Source organism: Diadema antillarum, unplaced genomic scaffold, assembly GCF_040938485.1.
Source record: "Diadema antillarum isolate AM-2024a unplaced genomic scaffold, OU_Dant_1.0 scf00000073, whole genome shotgun sequence".
NCBI lineage: Eukaryota > Metazoa > Echinodermata > Echinoidea > Diadematoida > Diadematidae > Diadema > Diadema antillarum.
In genome coordinates, this window is record NW_027270962.1 from 1,883,201 (window position 1) to 1,897,013 (window position 13,813).

Below are 13,813 nucleotides of genomic sequence, written 5' to 3' on the forward strand. Positions count from 1 at the left end.
CAATTTGTTACGGACGCAACGCATGGTCTCGGGTTCAAAAAATATATATATAATTATTACAAATGTGAGCCCTCATACAATGCGATGTATTCTTCTACATACTTACACATACAATGACAATAATATTTTTCAAATAGAAATGAATATTATTTTCTAAACTAGACGAATTATGAAAATATCACCTTCGAGTACATAAAGTAGAATTTAAACAAATTACTGCGATTCTAATATAATTCACTCAACAAACCTAAACAAATCTCATCTTTATGCCATTTATTCATGAAAACAAACAAAAAACAGAACCGGTTAAAGGACATGATAATGACAACAATATCAAAAAAAAAAAAAAACTTTGACGTTTAACATATTGTATACCACATTTATTGTACACAAATCACATTGACGATTTAAAATATCAAAAACCTAAACATAGCTAACATTTATTCTAAAATACTCCAATGACAAATCAATAGTGGTGAAATATTCAAACTTTCAAATATTTTGCATTGTGTTTAGATGTAATTTCTCATCATTTCATGTTTTCAGATACACTCCTCGTTGCAAAAGCCGACATTGAAAATAAAACCTTTTGGGGATGTCGACATTTTTTTGTGTTTTTTTTTTTTTGCCCAAGGCACTGTCAAAACTCCTTGGAATTTTTTTTTCTTCTGCTCAAACTACTTGGCAACAGGTATTATTGTGATTTTGATGATGTACATAAAAAAGGTTTCGGTTTTTCTAAGGAGGTTTGTCATAATTGTTTAATTTCTTATTTGGTAGATTTAGTGTATTGATTACCATGTTCTTCATGCTTTTTAGTAGCTTCTTCAGTTACATTGATACAATATCAGTTAAACATGAAATCTGATTCTAAGTAAAATCTAGTTGTTTTTGTCATTTTCATATTCCAAAATATACACTGGAAATCTCCACTAAGTAAATGTTCATCCAGTAAATCAGAGCATAACCTCCTAGGTGAAAAAAAAAAAATTTCTGGTGTGCCAACTGTTTGATATCAGGTAGGAATAATTTCACTATATATATATATATATATATATATATATATATAAGTCGATTACATGTATGAAGACCATGAGTGAATCTGGAAGCACATTGAAAATGCAACTTTTTTACAAACTAATAACGATTATTGTCGCAGGGCTTTTACGATATGATTTTGACATAATATTTGAGTATTATGTATTTTGACACGTTATGTACGATTATTCCTATTTGTCTTATGTTTTAACAATCACTTCAAGTCTTAGGAATATATAAATTTTCATAAAGGTGTCTCTGAATGTCAAATTTTAAAATTCTTTTCCACTGAATGTGCTGTAATTGCATACTTTTTTAAAGTGTGTTTTTAGAAGTTTCCTTGATGATGTAGTCCAAAGTCAAATTTGATGTCGTGAGGACACGTCACCGTCAGTCTTCATAAAAAACACAAAACAATAGCACCATGTTGTTCGACATTGACGAATGATGAAGTTTGCACATTTACTCGCCATAGCGGTCTTATGTGCCAAAATGTCAAATATAAGTGTCGCCATACAATCACATTGTTCCACAATGACAAAGGAAAGAAGTTTTGGGAACAAAGATATTATTATGCTTACAAAAGATTTACAACATTTTCAAACATGTCGGAAAAAAAGGAACCAGTCATGCCTTTGGAGTAATATTCAGGTACTAGTCATAAGGGGCATAAAATGTATTGACATCTACACTCACAATGACCTTTTGTATAATAAATTCGATATATCGCCATATGATACAAAATCACGGTGCCATCGTAGACATAACCGGAAGGTAAACACCAATGTACAATGATTATGTCTGTGTGTGTGTGTGTCAGTCTGCTTGTCAGCCAGTCTGTCTAATTTTGCCTGTACGCGTTCGTGCGCCCCACCCCTCTAGGAACTTCATTTTGTCAACCATTTTCATTCAACTTGTCAAACATTTTTACGTATGTTTTAGCTCTCGGTTACTCTAAAAGATACATCTGGCTTTATCCTTCAGTTTTAGATTTGGAGTATTGACAATGCAATCGCGAATTAGAAGCTGTTTTCGTCAATATCTGCGCTTACGCACAGCCTATTCAGTAAACATGGACGTGATGGTAAATAAACAACTATATTTTCTGATGATTCTAGTGCAATTTGGATTTGTTGAATTCGTGATGCTGACATGGGTACGAAAGCAGATTACCAAATCGCAATGCACGTATATTCCATTGCGCAGTTGTTGCCCCGCACAGCGGCAAACCGCTAACACTACCAATGATGTACTCGAGTATCGCACAGAGCATGCATGGCGAGCATAATAGAAAGGTTTATTCTTCTGTTCTACCTCGTAGCCCATTGTCTATAAGATCACAAATATACAAACAAAGTCAAACCTTCAGACAATTATGAGGCATACGTGAGTATAATAAAGATAGTGAAACGATGTCGTAATTATACAAATCCCTCTATAGACATAGATTAAGTAACATCCAATTATACATACATATTATTATACGGTGTATGTATTTCACACACACGATAAACATACATTACACCCCTTTAAAGACAAATAGAACTGAAAAAGGTTACTGTGGTGACTAGCTTGCCTCCGCCATAACCACTATCCCCCCTATCAAAAGTATAATTCTAACATATTACTTAACAAATGTCAGTTTCACATGATTATGACGTTAAATAATAATTAGACATTCAACCCCAAAAATATCAATTTTTTTATTTATTTCTTTACCATATTTCATTCAAACAGGCCCATTATCCCATAAAACAAAAATCAGGGAAGCTGAACACTTCCACCAGACCGCCGAAGGCCCGACCCCTATATTCGTAAATCCAGTGCGTGTGACCCATATCCTTCTTCCAATAATTCCAACTAAAGCATCAAATAAATACACATTAACTGTTAACAACTTATGCATATAACAATAAACTAAGTTTCATAAAACTATACATTCGGAAATGCAGAGATATAGGGAAGATTAAATAACTAATAAGTATAATTCACAAAGTATCAATACAGAAAAGAGAAGTAGAGAGAGAAAGAAAGAGAGAGAGAAGGGGAGGAGATATGTGACACTGCACCTCAAAACAAACAAAAAGTCGTCAGACATGAATTTTTAGTTAAGACCATATTCTGAAAGAACAGACTTTAAGCTTTAAAATGATGTATAACTCAAATCAAATGGACTCTCCTAACCTATCTAAATATTGGAAATAATGCACAAACTCAGGAAAAGTGTGAACTGAGAAAAGAGGCTCTGAGGTACAGTGTCTATTCAAGCGCTTAATCTTGACCAAACCGTGCTAGCTGTGCCATGACTGGGACAAAAAACAGGAAGTAAACCACCAGAGTAACAACAATGAAGAGATTATCAGCTTAAACTGAAATTAAGCATGCCTCATTAACACATTCTGTCCATAATTAATGTCAACTTTCAAAGCAGTAGCACTATCCTTTCAAAAGTTATTAGAGTTGAAATTGAAGAGTGTGGACAAGGTTTTTCAGAAATGAAAAAGGGATTCTAAAGACACACCTAATCATACTATTCTACCAAAAATGTTCGAGATAAACTGCTAAAAAAAAACACACACTTTCCTGCCGTTTCATGATACCAAATTTTATCATAATGTAAAAGAAGACCCGCTCTTTCAGAAAAAAATGAAAAAGTCAAGTTCGGCTAGGTTGACCCATTTCACTTATTTTCAGTTCTCACGCAAAATCAGTGTGTGCGACTTTATGTTCGTTTTGAGGTGCACGGTCACATATAGAAAGAAATATAAACAGAAATACAATATATATTTACAGGCCTATACACATGCACACATGGCCATAATGTACACACACACATATAATATATGAACATAATTATGTAAAAAGGAGGGGGTAGGGACAGAGTGAAAAAATAGCACCTATAAGTATGTTCTATACTTATCTTTCTCTATAAAATTAACATCGTGAACCTTACATATTAACATGGCAAAGATAAGGAGATACTCAATTTGTTCAACAGCAACGCAATCAGAAAAGTGGCTCCATCAAAATAATTAACAGTTCATGTATCAGTGAAAGCTCTCACTTGACACGAGAAGATGGGAAGGACAGGGTAAAAAAAAGGGTATTGCAAAGAGAGAGAGAGACAGAGAGAGAGAGGGAGGGAAGGAGAGTGGGTGATAGAGAGATACAGATAACGGATAATGATGCCCTTTGGAATAAACTCAATAACACCTCACACAACTTGTGTCACACAACTGAAAGAGGACAGAAAGAAAATAGCAAAAACTGAAGTAGAGACAACAAAATGATAAGCATCTAGGCGTATCAACGTTCTGAACAGCCAGATTTGTCAGTCGTTTTTAACCAGGATAACAGATCAAAATAGTTTACATTTAATTAATTTAGATTTCAAAAGTCTTGTGAAATAGGAAATTGTACTATTAAGCTTAGTGCAACATCCTATAGCGCTTTGTCTCTGAGTGTGTGTGTGTGTGTGTGGGTGTGTGTGTAGTCGAGAGGACGCATTCAGTTACATACCAATTGAGAATGTACATTGACTTCGCTGATTTAAGCGCAAATTTCATGGACAACTCCTCGCTTTTCACTTCTATCAAGAAGGTGAGCAAAGACCCACCTCCCTGCTTCTATGCAGGAAATTTGCGCTATCTACAGTGTGCTGCCTCTTAGTTGCAGCGGGGTAGAATGATTCTCAATGCCCTCTAATCTTCTGGCCCGTTCGAGTAAACGTGCTGACGTGACTGTAGGACCTGAATACCACACAGACGCAAGATCTTCAGTAGGTATGTTGAGTGATTTCAACATTCGGAACATACTAGTAATCTATGCATGCGACGGTACACCCTGGTACACAGTACGGACATGACTTTGCCACTTACGACGCCTGGTGAGCGTGCGAAGCAAGCGACTCGACGAGCACGCGAAGAATAGGAAGTGGCTCGAGAAAACAAGAACAATTTTTCTCAATGCAATACCGCTTTTCCCACAAAACACAGCCATGAAACACTTGGTTCAGAACAATCTCGTTAATGTTACAAAAATAACTCACAAAATTATATACAAATAAATAAACGGAAAAATAAGATCTTACCAGTTCTGTAAAACAGGAGACGTAAGGCGAGGTGAAAGTGATTTCATGTACGGATGGGGAATACCACATATAATTAGCATAAAATATCGGGTACAACCACAGTGGGTACAACGGGAAGGTCGCGACGGATGACATGGTCACGTGATAAGAGGATGCACAGAACCTTAGGTTCAAGCATCTATTTAAATATGATTCTTGATGTGATGGTGGACAAAGTTTACATTTTAAGGTTAAGTACAGACCAGTGGAAAGTTAGTGACAAGAACGTATAAATCGTCAAAAGCATAACTGTAGAAATGCAATACAAATTGCATAAAATCTAAGAACTTTATGATTTTCTTTTATAGGTAGGCATTTTAAAACAGCCCTTGCCAAATCAAATGGGTTATTCGCCTTTTAAATCAGTGATCCCAATTAACTTAACAATTATAATATTATTGTGTGTTCAAAAAGAATATATAAAATTGTCACAATTTGTTCCAACGCAGTTGTGCCCAATGAAGTCTTAAATCGTAATATATGTGATTACTCATATTAATACATATATATATATATATATATATATGTATATACATATATATATATATATATATATATACATATATATATATATATAATAGATATTGTTTTTAGCGGCCCGATGGGGCCACCAAAATCATCAATTTCAAATTTTTGGTGGCCTGAAGGAAAAATTTGATGGCCCGGAAAAAACAAAACATTAAAAGTCCTGTTTGTTTGTTTTTTATGAGTCACACACTCAATCCATGCATTTATACATTTCTGGCGCACAAAAAATTACGAATTTATTGACATACTTTTCAAATAATTTTGGTGGTCCGACTTTCATTTTTTGGTGGCCCCGGGCCACTTGGCCACCGTTAGTGTCGAGCCCTGTTTATATGATACTAGTATTGTGTAGAAGTTACAAACATGACATGTCTCAAAACTTGACTGTGAAAAGCATATATTTTGCTTCAAGATCCTTTTAAGATGTACTGAGTTTCAAGAAAAAAATAGTAATTTCGTAATTAATTTGAGTAAAACCGACAAAAAAGTCGATGTAGTTTTAGTGTGAAACCGTAAATTTGGTAAGTATGAGTATTAGAAATAATTGAGTATCTGAATATAAGAACGACCCAAGTCCATGGAATTACATTTCAAGTAAACTTAAAAAAAAATCATATGTCTTTTATTTGTCCAATAATATTCAATTTGACTGTGTTGAGAAGGCAACATTGTATTTAAGAATTAGTACATATATTATTATCACAATTAACATTTACATTAATTGTAGAGAGTTTATTTTGTGTGATGGACTTGGGTCGTTCTTTGACCCAGCTTGGCTGCTATATTGAATAGAAAAGAGAGTTTGTTGTTTTTTTAAATACTTTTTCCAGCCTTTAGTCTGTATGGCCAACAAAAATGTGGTTGTCTACCATAGTATAATGTCCCTCATCACTATACTAATTCATTATGTGTGTGTATCTGTGTGTGTGCACGTCTGTGTGTATACATTGAGCTATCCCTAAATGTGCATACTATTATGTGTATGTGTTAAATGCGTGGAAATGTCTTCCATCTGTCTCTAATAAGAAATATGTGGACGATATAACTAAGGAATCGCTAGAGGTACCCAGCTGAAACTTTGCACATGCATAGATGAGTAGATAAAGTTGTCCCCATCAACTCATGGTTGCACATACCTTAGTAAGGTCAAGGGTCAAAGGTCATTAGTCACGTTTAAATTGCAAAATGTGACAATTTTCCCCGTGTCTCTGCAGTGCGGGAAAGTATCTTCATAAAGTCTTACCAAACATCAATTCTCTGAATCTGTTTGGCAATTGTATTTTGTTCAAAAGTAAGGTAAAAATGCTGTCATTTCGCTAGTTTCCCCATCTTCTAAAATGTACCTTTCCCCCACTATTCTAAAGCCTTTTTCTCTTATTTTGACTTCCATTCCTTCGTTTTTCCCAACCTAACTCCTCATCACTGCCCAGCAAGTCATGTCTGTATTGTGTATACATGAATAGGCCTGGACAAGGAAAGATGAGAGAGGGCGCTATAATATGAATGCAGAAATGACCCATGTCCTGGACTTGGGTTATTCTTACATTCATATACGATTTCACTCATTTATTTTAGTCACTTCCGGGGGTAATATGGGTTTATCATTATACACAAGATGAGTCCATGCATAAGTTACAATTTCCCATGTCAAAGTGAATTTGGCCAAAAATTGGACATGGGTTGTTCTTATATTCAGGTCTTCAATTTCTTCGGACATTGAGGATTTCGATTATTTTGAGATTAGGATGATGGTAGTTCGAGGAGATTTTATGTGTCAGTATTGACAACACCAAAATGACGCTGTATTGGTTACTATTGTATGTGAATAATGAGTCTAAGGTTACAAACATAGGCCTTCCACAGTTGTCATGAAGTGATGAATCCAAATCAGTGTAATCATTGTTAGTAAGTTGGTGTTTCGAACATAGAAGTGCTTTACAGTCCTGTCACGACGTCTGTACATAGGTCTGTGTATAGTTAGTTATATAGGTATTTCATTATGTTTCCATGTACAACCAGTCACTAGTTGCAGCATATCTATTTTATATTCCGCTTATTACTAATGTTGGTATGAATTTGGTCTTTTTTTTTCCCCCGGGATTTTACTTGTTTTTTTTTTTTTTTTTTATAATTTACTTGCCACTACCAGCTCATGATTCAGATGTAGCCACCATTGACACCTTGTACATATGAAATACAATTTTATTATTCAGATTATGAATTTACAAGCACATTAAATATAATAAAACTGTTTGTTTTCATCCATCTAGGGAACCATGAACAGAAGATGGGAGACTTTAACTTAGAATGTTTGCCTTCCATATAACTTTATACTATCTTACAATTTTCTTGCAAAGATGAAGCACTTGATATATAGTCAGCAGCTTTGGATTGTATTCATTACTGTTGTATAAAGACTAAAATGATAATACTGAATAGGTTTGGGACATCCGATCACTCTATTTGTGTCCGAGGTGTCCCTTACATTTTTTATGCAGACATGACTTGAAGGAAAAAACAAACAAACACAATTGTGCAGATAAAATCTCGATTTTTGTTTCTTTTCGTGTTATCCTACATGGCATGTAATTGATACTATGATATTATTGCACATTGCAATTGAACATTAAGAAGAGAATTACGAAGTGGAAAAGGATGAATGCAATTTCAACCTTCCAAGCATTCTTGCAAACTACTACCTTAGAACGTTGCAAATTTATAAAGAGGGGTAGCTTTGAGGACTTCTATGGAGGCACGGTGTCTATTTGCATATTCCATCACACTGGTAAAAATACCTGCCAAGTAAGATGTATTTAGACTATGTAGTTTAAAAAGATCTACTATGAATGGCCTTAAAAGTGCACGGCGTCTGGTTGGTTTATGCTATACGAAACACAAGTGGCGGTCGAGACAGCAACACACACAGACACACACACAACACACAAACAGACACACACAACCTCCCTAGCCCGACTCGTATGCGATGGCAGCCGGTGGACACACACACAACACACACAACACACACACACACACACACACACACACACACACACACACACAACCTCCCTATTATAGCCTGACTCGTATGCGATGGCAGCGGGTGGATGAAAAATGCTATAAATACTTACTGTTTTTTGTGGCCAGCTGAATCTTCAGAAGTTCACATGGAATCGCATTATCACAATAAAGTATAAAGACAGCATAACTGCAGTGGTTGACGGTGTTCCTGGACAGAAAAATCAGTCTGTATTTATCATCTTGGAAACCCTTAGTCCACTGCCTGGACTGTTTTGTGTGATCATTTACCGCGCGCACACACCGCTACAGCACGCGTTTGCCCCACCGTACGCTCGTGTATTATTTGCCACGCACGCACGCATCTCGACCTCCAAAACAGTCCAGTCTGGTTTGCCTAGTCTCCCCGAAATATTTCGGAAAAAATTGGCCCCACCCCCACCCACTCATTCATTTCGAGCATCCTGATTGGTCGATGAGATCGCGTCCAGCAGGCAATTTGCGGGATCGAAAAAAGTCGATCGATCTCGAATCTTGTAGTCTTATTGCAAACAGGTACATTGCATTTAGCAATATAACATACGTATTTTACGGCAATATTTGTATTAATCTCAACATATATTAATGGCATTTCAAAACTATTTTTCTTTTTATTAAAAATTGCTCAAATAGTATATCTTAGAGACCATAAGAGGAGAACGGAATTAGAAAGTACATAAACCGTGCGTAAGATTAAGACTAACTTCTACTCGTTTCCATAACTGTTATGAATTAAATTATAAATATCACAATTATCAACATTTCACAAATCTATTTTTCGACAAAAAAATAATCATTTAAAAATCAAAAAAATAAAACATTGATAAAATACATATAAAAAAAGATATTCGCCCATTTAAAGCATCGTGACCTATCGTACATGTCAATTTCGAGGTGGCTTTTACTTCTCGATCGGGGATCTCCCGGATCGCGTGTACAGCATACAGCTTGTGCTATGTGCTTTTTTCGTATTGATTCTGAGTCTTGCGTTTTCCGACCAAAATCTGTGCAGCATTTCAAGTATTTCCTCCAAATCTTGTTTACATGATCGATGGATGTCAACATCAGCGTCTCCGTGTCGCTTTTCTGACAGTGATAATGAGAAGAGCATTCAATGCAATGTGCTACTGAGAAGCTTGGATTCGTTGACGGTTTCTACTTCGGGGAGCAGCAGCAGAACCAGAACTCAGAAGTCCTTACTTCACTTGACCGAAAGATCGGTCTGTATCTGTCCGTCGGGGAATGTTCCGCGGAGACTGCGTCTGGCTTCACGGATCCCCTCCGTATACAGACCGAAGTCAATGATCCCAGCTCCTGTGTGGAGGAACGCGCACAGATCAAACGTTACGATAAACCAAATTTCAGACAGCTTTTTTACATTCAAACAAGTTTGACATGACGTGACACATTATGCAGCAATATTTGGGGTTAATTTCTCACATTTTGCAATCAAAATACTCACAGTAACGCGGTTATAATGCAGAAATTTTATCCATATCGCAACATCGCCGTTCGCTAGCTGTAGGTCGCCATTTTGAATCTGTAAACCAATCACATGCGAGGTACTTTTTTTAGTAAAAAAAAACACGTAGAAACTACCTCGCATGTGATTGGCTAATAGATTCATAGGCCTACTGTATGTTTCTGCAGTTTGAACGTGACGACGCGACGGGCTGGTTGATGTCTGTTTTGCGTTGAAAATTCCACCGAAATATTGGATTATTCATTAATCTGGTGAGTGTAGTCTATTCTTGAATAGTTGATATAACTATTCAAGCTTAAATTTGCCGACCTAGGGCCGTGAATTAGACGCAATCGAGAAGGGTGAGGTACCTCACCCAATTTTCCATAGAGACAGTGGTTAAGAACATCCACACAGCAATGGGTACTACAACCTTCCGTCTGTCTACGGAGGACAGCGTTAATGGCAAAATACAAAAGAGTCCTCCGGATCTAACTGCGACCAGCGGCCCCAACACGCAGTGTTGGGGCTGCGCATTGTAGCAGACATGATCATGACAGGCGAAGTATAGCGCCTAAAAATCAATATGAAATCGCAAAAATTCTGCAATATGAAGACTTACAGGTGAAGATGTAATGTTGAAGACTGACTGCGTTCAACTTTTGGTTCTGGCAATAGTCCCTTTCTGCTCGGTTTGATGAGTTAATGCGACTCGGTCGAGAGGAACTCGGGAGAACTACATCTTATACAGTCAATGGATTTGAGATTTGTGCGCATGCGCTGGCCGTCAAGTCGTGTAGCTTTGTGGCAAGGCCTTATCATACTGTTGGCAAACCCTCTCGCTGTATATTGCGTTGCTTTCTGGGTGGGTGCGCGCGCGCAGGCCTTGTCAGAAGGCTAAACGCATTGCGACTCCGCCAGCACATGAATATTTACGTGCGCAGTGTACTGCATACTGATTTCGAAAATGGTGAATGGGATGGGGAGCTATGGGATGGGGAGCTAGGACTACGGACCCGTATATGGCCGTGAAAAAAACATTTTTTTCAAGATCATTGGACCAGTGTGAACAAGAACAAGGTGAACGAAGGGTATTAATTAGATAAGAATCTTATGTATACTATAAAAGTACGTTTTTTCCTCGTGATATTCGAAACTTACGGAGGTGCGAAAATCTGTGACAGACTGTGTATGTTTTTCAAGCTTACCGATATAGCACTCTATTGACTCAGGACGCTCCCACAGTGTGTAACTGTATACGGAGCGTCCCGGGGTTACTCCGGATCAAGACAGACGGATCTTTCTGTCTATTACTTCACGTACATCATGTACTCGTTTCTCCGTGCGTGGTCATGATTTGATATTTGTTTATCTCCCTGCCGACTGGTTTCGGCAATAGTGTGGTGTTCCAACTTCGAAGCTGCACCTTTATGCGTTGATATTCTTAGCAAACTAGATCTACATGATGGACCAGACTCTCCGAAAGCTGTGGCTCTTGTTGTCATGCCTTTGGAGTCTTTAATTTCAGACCAGATGAGCAGGGCTATGATGGATCTTGCTTAGCCTGCGTGACAAAGCTCAAAGACTCAAGCGGCCTAGCGGTAAGCTAATCAATTTAGATCTATCCAGTTTCTACAAATGATTCGTCAAGGCAACTTTCATTACGTGTCTCTTGTCTTGAAGTACAAACTGTAACTGTAGGCCCCTAGTTGAACAACAACAAAAATGATTGTAAAACTGATGTAGTTATGTCTGGCCTCTGGGCCGGGTAGGGTAATATTGTCAGGCTTCTACTACAGTATAATACTCTTGTGAGTGTTCCTACTAGGTGTACTGAGTTAAATCCTGTGTAATTGTGATAAATTGTTAACACCGTAACTGCACTGGTTTAATTGTTTTGTACAGTACAGTAACTACTGTAACTTTCTCGCATACAAATGCAATTACACACTGCCTTTTCATAGCTTTAGTCTGTGAGTGTGAGCCACAGCCTGTGTCTCGTCGGCTTTGCTCCTCTACACAGAGGAGCGATCGAGACACACGCTGTAATGGCCCACAGACTAATTCTTCATGTGCATGTACATTGAGAAAAAACTCAAATATAGGAACATGCTTCAGTTTGCAAATGTGCTGTATGCGATATGCATCGTAGAGACTGCAGGCATTATTATTAAATCACTTATGTGCAATGTAGAAAATGTTTTTTTTTTTTTAATCTTACTGTTTTTTTTTCTTATTTTTCAAATAGGGGGACCGCATCTGGAGACACCAAAGCATTTCGAGCAGCATATGGAAAATTGGGTGAATTACGTTCGAAACTCAAGTCGTCAGTCAGTCCCGCTGTTGCCCTGACAGCCACTGCAACCAGAGAATATGTGTGTAGCGGTATCATCGAAAACTTTGGTCTTCTCAATTATGTGTGGGTAAATCAGTTGCCAGACAAGCAAAATATAAAACATGTTGTCAAGTCTGCTGCAAGAGATTTAGATACAATGTTCAAGTGGCTGGCAGATGACTTGAAGACCCATGGTGCATGTTGTGAAAGGATGATAAGAAAAATGTGCAGTAATGTGTACGCGACCTTTATGGCACTGCTTCCAGAAGGTTGCTACAGGTATGTTAATAAGTTTATATGTACCACTGGAACACGTAAACTGATATCCAAAAGGAAATTGTTAACAGCATGTTGGCAACAGAATTTGAAATCAGAGTTCTGCTAGCTACCATTGCGTCTGGCCTGGGTGTTGACGTAAGCAGCGTACACAGTACGGTTTTGTGTGGATGCCCAAGTGATCTAGACGATTATATCCACTTTTTAAAAGCACTCAATTTTCAGGCCTTATCAGATATACTGGTAACATGAAGAATCATGTACAGCTGTACAGCTGTAAATCGTAGCTCAGATTTTATTTTAAACTGAAAAATGTTACGTATACACGTGTACATGTAGCTTGTACCTTTGGGCTTTGAATTTTTTTTTTTTTTTTAGAGAATTCATATGATTGTTGGCAGTGTTTTAAAACAAGAATCCACTGTGGGTGTTTTTCCTCCTTGAGGTTTGTAATGGTGAGTGGTTGGTACATTGGTTTCTGGTGTACCTAAATTTTTGCAGTTCCATGCTACATGTACAATAATTTTCTTTTTATCACTGCAATTACTGTACCTTGCTCTTAATGTACATTTGTACACACCTACTTTTCATACTGTACTTTGTTTTTTTAGGCATGAATATTTTCATTTCATTGGACATGTTGATGGGTACATATTATCGTAATTACAAGTGATAAGATTATGGAAAAGTTGAAATATTTTAGTTCAAGGTTGTGTTTTTGTAATGTAGTGGATTACATGTACATATGTACATACAGACCATGCCAAGTGGGGATGGGCTGCGTGTTTTGGGTGTTTGGGTGGGTGTTTGAAAATTGAACTGTTATGCCGTTTGTCTGCATATGTAATTGCACATCGCATGTTCATCTATGCATACATGTACATACAAGTGTACACATGTGTAGAGTATGTTTTTGAGTTGTACAACTACCAAGAACTTGTTTACATATACTTTCTTTACATACAAAATCATTCATGAGAAGTAGAGTATG